Source organism: Miniopterus schreibersii, assembly GCF_964146895.1.
Source record: "Miniopterus schreibersii genome assembly, chromosome: 12".
NCBI lineage: Eukaryota > Metazoa > Chordata > Mammalia > Chiroptera > Miniopteridae > Miniopterus > Miniopterus schreibersii.
Window position 1 is genome coordinate 12,269,157 of NC_138112.1, and position 7,055 is coordinate 12,276,211.

Sequence of the window (7,055 nt, forward strand, 5' to 3'; positions counted from 1 at the left end):
GCACAGCGTCAGGGAAAGAGGAAGGACTAAGAGGCCAGCCTTGACTTCAGTGTCATTTACCAGCCCAGCAGGTTACCTGGCTGTTCTGCACCCGTCTCCCCTTCTGCAGAATGGAGGGTGGCCATCCTCCTCTCTGGAGGTCGTAAGGGTTAAGTGAGGCAATGTCTGCAGAGCACCTAGTACATACTACATGTTCACCAAACAAAAGTCTCTGCAAGTTCCACCTCCACTATCCTGTTTTTATGAAAGATTGGGTTAGTGGTAATCCTTAGAGGATGAACCTTTATGGTGTAACCTCCTCACATTAAATAACCTTAAAGGCTTGATCTAAATTTTGTATCATTGTGAAAAAGCATTGGCCACTATTACCTTTTCTTTCAGCTCACCAGTTTCTTCGTGCTTCCTTGAATAAATCTCGCGGAAAAAAGCTAGACCAAGGCCATACATCGGTCCTTATAGGGGGAAAAAGCTTTTCGGGAGAGATTCTCTATGAGCAGTTTTATCCACGTGACAAAAGAATTTCACTCCACACATAGTCTTTTAGAAGCGATTTAACTTACTGCATTCCCCTGTGGTCCTTGTTTCACAGCTATTACATAAAGTGAGCTATGCTTGTACGAAAGGAAACTTACTTTCCACTAATACTGTCCACATTTTAAAGTACCAATGTTCAAAAAATAAACTTTTCACTGTTTGCCAAATATACTGTTGCTTTTCATAATACACTGCCTTTATTTATGGTGTTACACCCTTCCTGGAATACTCTTCTCTTGCCATTCCACCTCACAAAGTCCTACCCACTCTCCAAACTAAAATACCACCTGCTTTCTGAAGGCCACCCCAAACCCCAAGGCAGAGTTAATGTTCTGCTGCTGTCGGCACTGATGACAATCTATTGCTTTTGTTTAAGCAATATAAACAATTTACTGAACAACTACTATGTGTAGGTACTGTTCCAGGTGTTGGGAAAACAACAAGGAACAAGACAGACAAGGTCCCTGCCCTTATGGGTCTTAGAATCTGGTCTGAAGGAGACAGTAAATACCTAAATAGATAACCACCAAGGACACTGGTTGGGTATTTCTTTTTGGTCTTTGTATTATTTATTGAGTCTATCTAGATGGCCTTGATGTATCCTTCCAAAAACATCAACAAAAATATTAATATTGGCCTGGCCAGTGTGGCTCAGTGGTTGAGCCCCATCCCATGCTCCAAGAGGTCACAGTTTGATTCCCAGTCAGGGCACATTCCCTGGGTTCCAGCCTTGATCCCCAGTAGGGGGCGTGCAAGAGGCAGTCTGTCCCTCTCCCTTCCTCTCTCTCTCAAATCAATAAAAACATTTTTTAAAAAGAATATTAATATTGGTCCTAGGCCAACCAAACTATACAGACTTAGGTCCCTGCCAGTTTGTTGCTTAACCAATGATTTTTAATCCTTTCATTTGACTCCCTCAGCTAATTCCTCTAGGAAGGTACTTGCAAATGATGAACGGAAGCTGATGGGGGAAGGCCCTAGAGTTTAATCCCCATACCATATTATAACCTTTCTCTAACCTCAAGGAATAGCATTTCTCCAATGGCCAGATTCATCCTGGACTCCCAGATCTCCTGAATCCCAAACATCTCTTCCAGAATCATGTCTCCCGCCCCCCCCCAAACCCTCACCTACTTAACACTTTTAATCTCTATGTTAATAGTTATTTGTTGTATATCATTTAATTGTTTGGATCTACATACTGTCTGAATAACTTAAGCTTTTCTCCCTGTTTCTCTTATTGCCTGAGCACGAGACAGAGATGCCTGAGCATTGGCATCACGTAGAACCTACTTTTCCAAAGCATGTTTGTACACATGTGCTCCATAGCAATTAATGACAACCTTGTCACTGTTTAATGTTTAACTCCAAGGCACAGTCTCATTCAGCCCCATATTACAGAGCTTAGAAGACAGCCAGTAGGCAATAGATTAAATAAAAGATTGCGAAATGAATGAACGAATGTACACTATATACAGGTTCTCAACCCTTCCTGCTGCCTCAGACCATAGTTATTTTCTAATTGGTCTTCCTACTGACCTTAGGATTTGGCTCAGCTTTGTCCTTCCCTAGTCTACTAGTTTCCCTCCAGCCACAAATCCACAGATTTCTACAGGTCAGGGCCCACAGAGCGTTGTGGAAGAAAATCTTAGCTATCATTCATTACAAGCTTGTGTGCTTCAGCTGAAGCCACAATGTGTCACCTAAAGTCAATGTCACTATTGCTTCCTCCAATCCACAACAACTATCATTATTTTTTCCCTTCTTTCCCACCTCTCCCACCCACCATGCTTTTAACAATGTACATCTGGCTCTCAGCACTGCACCAGAGAAGGGAGACCATCAAGTATCATCACCCAAGGAATTAGTTCACTATCGTAAACACATCCCCCACACTCCTTCCCTCCTCCTCACCAATCTCAGCAGAGTAGACAATTGTCTTTGTTCTTGAATGCTGGTCTGTACCAACAGATTCTTGCCCACCTGTAGTCCCCTTCTTCTGGCTATCACCAACTTTTCTTTCATCTCTCTCAACCACCTTCCATCTTCTAATAAACATACTCAGAGTTTGTTAGGAAACCTGACTTGACCCTTACGCTGTTTTAAGATGTCTTAACATAAACTACCTGGTGTAAAGTTCTCAGGGGCCCCCTTAAAGAAAACTCGGTGGCCCTTCCTCATCTCCAGGCATTTCTTTTGTGCTTCATCTTAGCTGCAGTTACATCTGCCAATCCTGCACGTACACACAGATGTGTGGCTTCATGCTCTAACCTGAAGTGCCTTTCCTAATTATCCCCATGATCGAACATCTTTTATCTCTTAGAGTACTAGGTACCGTTCAAGGAAAATTACTCTGATATATACCTTGGTCACGAGCAAACAAATAAGCATTTCCCATCAGTCAATAAACATTGGAGAAATACAACTAATAGACAATCTAGTTGGATGACACACAGAGAGGTTTTAGAATTTCAGGTAATAGATGTGTGGGAGTATATCTTTGGATTAATCCAACAAGTCCTCACAGGCTTCCAGACTGGCAGGGGTCCAGTTTGGAACTAATAGTTTGGAAGCAATTAGTCGTTTGAATGAGGAAAATGAAGTATTTGGTGACATTTGCTAGAGCAATGTTGCATAATGTTAAAGTACCAACCGGAAGTTAGGGCACCTGGGCTTAACTTTTTTCAGTTTTATCTCTAAAGTGAAGATGATAGTAGGAACATTTACCTCATAGAGTTGCTGGCAGGATTAAATTAGTAACAATTTGTAAAATCCTTAGCATAGTGCCTGGCCTATAGTGCTCAATAAGTGTTAGCCATGAATCCAGCTGTATATTTCTGGATAAGAAGCCTATTAAACAGAATACCAGGAGATCAGCAGATGGGGTAGTTAAACTGAGGTCACTTGATGTAGCATTTAGAAGTAATGAGTGGAGAATCCACGGAGGAGGGAGTTGTGCCTCTAAATCTTGCCCCAATTACAGCAGTGGAGCTGAGGAGGAAGGACAGGAAATGCTCTACTCTGTCATCTACCTGGACTCCTCATTGGCCCATTACAAGTGACACAGGGTTTGGGTCTTTTCCAGACACGTGGGTATGCTGTCTTGCTCAAGAGATCTCTCATTGGATGTCATCCTTAGGAATTTATATGAATAAATACTTCCCCACCCAGAGGTTTCTTTCTTTAGCAAGGTGAGATTGAACAACAAGCAGGTAGGAATTTTCTGCCTAGATCATTTTGTGGGTGGGGTAGAAGTCATGACCCATTTAGTTATTTTTAATCTGGCCTTAGGTGTTGTGGCTTGAAGAATTGGTAGTAGGACATGTATGTATTGTAGGAATTGGCCTTATAGTGAAACTGTAAAGGAAACCTCTGGGCCTAAAAAGTATTAGGCCTTGTCTCATTTTGCTTGACTGTTGTATAAAGATTAAAAGTTGATATACAGAGCCACTCTGTTTCCAATGGAATGGATTTTATGGCCTATGGAGTTCTGTGTACCAAATGGAAGTGGTGGTTGGATCCAATATACTATTAATATCTATGTTGATATAATTATGACTGGATTATGCAAGAGTTAATCATTATGCTAGACAACTAAACCAGACCAAATTAACTAAGGCTCAGACATGTGGCAGTCATCTGAAAACATGATCTAGAGAGGCTTTCCCATGGCCTAGACTGGTCCAAAATGCAATTCATTCAATAATCATTTATTAAGCAACTAGTATAGATACTGCACTATGCTAGATACTGGAGCTACAAAGATGGGTAAAACACTGTCTATGATCTTGAGGAACTCATATCTACATGGAGGTGCAAACATACACACACAGACACACACGTTGTGGGCTTTTTCTCCAGTTTGTTTCCAGTATAGAATTAAATCTGTTTAAGCCCCTGCCCCCATCTCAGTCACCTTGTCTGATTCTCTGTGCCTGGTTTTGAAGATGTCATTCCCCCATGACAATGCAGGCCAAAATCATCTGTGAGTTCTGGGGCTCAGGACCCCTCTTCTGCCAGCTAAGTCCAAGGGAGTTTTAGTAATCTCCAAAACATGTGTGATTCTGCAACAATCCAAGAGCAAGAAAGTGATGTCAGACAACAAGGTAAAAGTTCAAATGTTTTGTGACTGACACTGTGTGTGACTCTTCTACTAGGAAATTTTCATGGGCCCATCCTGCAATGGCCTTTACTGATGAGCAGTCTTGAGGGTGGGGGGCATTGACATTTAATGGGTGGCAGCTACTTATACCAGAATATATTTTTTAAGGAGACAATTTTACATTTTTGAAAAAAACAGTCAAGTTCAGTAGTTGGGAGAAAATTTAGGTTTCTGAGTGTGTAAAAATCAGGCTGTGAACCAAACTAAGAAGCTATGCAATTTCTTCCTGGAAATTTATGTTACTTGGGTTGAAGTGAATGTTTTGGTAATGCTTTGGAAGGACAAGTTATCTGTTTTGATACCAAGTAAACTTTAAGGATAATTCAAGATACCTATAAAAAGACATGTTTGCCATAGATAACAAATAAAAAATGCATCTATTGAAAATGAAGCCACCAGATATGACCTCAAATACATAAAATGAAATGGGAATACCACTTGCTTTGTGAATGGTGCTGGGCTAGACTTGGCTCCATATGACATAAGTCCCCTTACTGGCTCCAACCCACCCAGCCTTTTGGATCTCAGCAACTGTATAAGGGAAACGCAGGTGTATTAAATGTTTAAATTGATTGTGGCTGATCCTAAGGTTGAAGCCATCCTCAACATTGTTTTAGGTGGAATGGTGACATTTCCTGTCATTGCTGACTGGCAGTATCAAACATTGCTGAGAACTCAGGGCCCTGGTGGTCAGGCTTGAAGGAGTCAATGTCCAGGAGTCTCAGAACATACTCAGTAACTTTCATCTCCTTGTCACTTTGGGCCTTGACTTGGAGGATGCAGTCAGGGAGGCTGCGGCCAGCAAGGCAAAGAGGTCATTCCTTTTTTCTAATCCACTGTGGATAGCAGTCTCCATTCTAGGAAGAGGGATAACTTTCATTACTAGGAAGAAAATAGTTTTCCATTTGGAAAAAAAAGAAGGGTGAGTGAGAATCAGGGAATCATTTGGAAAATCTTAAATTTGTACTTTTTTTCAAGACTAGATATCTAAGTATCTAAATCTGACTTCACACACAGTTTTCATTAAAATAATGGTGTGTTTTCTCCTGTTGTGTTATTTATCATGGTAAACCTGCCTGTAGAGAACACTTTGCTGACTTTTGGGACAAAAGTAGACATAGAGAAAATTTGAATCAGGACATAATTTATTTAAGAGAATTCTACTGAACAGTAGTCTAGAATAATAATAAAAATTAGAGGTAAAAAGTCTCAGGCAAAATTACATTTAAGGCATTTAAGATGGTGTGGTTATGTTCAACTATTGAAAGGATACAACAGAGCTATTATAAGAAACAGCTATTACACAATATATTGTTGTTGTAAGTTTATTTTTCCAACACATGTTGTGAATTCATGGGATTCTTTTATTCTAAAATCTTTTCCAAGGAAAAATCCACATGTATAGCCCACATATGCATTGTACCATTTGCTTTAATCTTAAACATACTTTTTACCTCACAATCAACATAAAACCTAAAGGCTTATTTGTGTCTGTAAAGCGGAAGTTTTCATTTTTACTTCAAAATTAAAAAATTCTGATTCTCCTGAACATCTATATAATTAATTCATTTTCGGGCGAGACAACACTGAAGATCAAGTTTTAAATGTTGGTGCCTTCAACTTATTTATCCTTTTTCAGAATCTATCAGCTTATGGTGGAAAGAGGGAAAAATATAATAAAGTGTGGCTTTTTCCATATTAATTATCTATACATTGAGGAAGAATTTGATTTAGATTTTTACACCGAAGGTAAAGTAAAGGTTTTCAACTTTGTTCACGAATTTAAATCCAATATTATGTGAGCAATTAGCAAAAAAATTCTGAGCTTAGAATTTTGGGGGGATGAAGTCAAGAAGGCTGTGGCCAGCAAGTCGTTATTTTTTTCTAACCCACTGGGGGTAGAAGTCTCTAGTCATAGAAAATGGGATTGTTCTCATCACTAGAAAAAAATAGTAATCTCTGTGATTTTGCATTTACTTTAGTAAGTCAAAAGCAACACATTTCCCTCCTGTTTTGGAAGGATGAGTTGGTAGCTTACTTTTACTAAATATGAAGATGAATAGATTTGTGAATGGATGGATAGTGGATGAACGAGTGGATAGATGGAGAGGAAGAAAGAATAATGAATGAATAACATGTATTAGACATTCACCTGCCCAGAATTTTCTAAGACTATCCCCATTTCAAATATTTACTCTCATTGCCAAATTGTATTTCAGATGATATGTCAGTTCCCCCTTCCAGAAAATGTTACTATATATACATATGGAGACATTTCTCCTAGTAATTTAATATGTAAACTAAAAAAATGTGAGTACGGTAACATCCTGTCTTTATCCAGCTCTCACTGAGTGCTGTG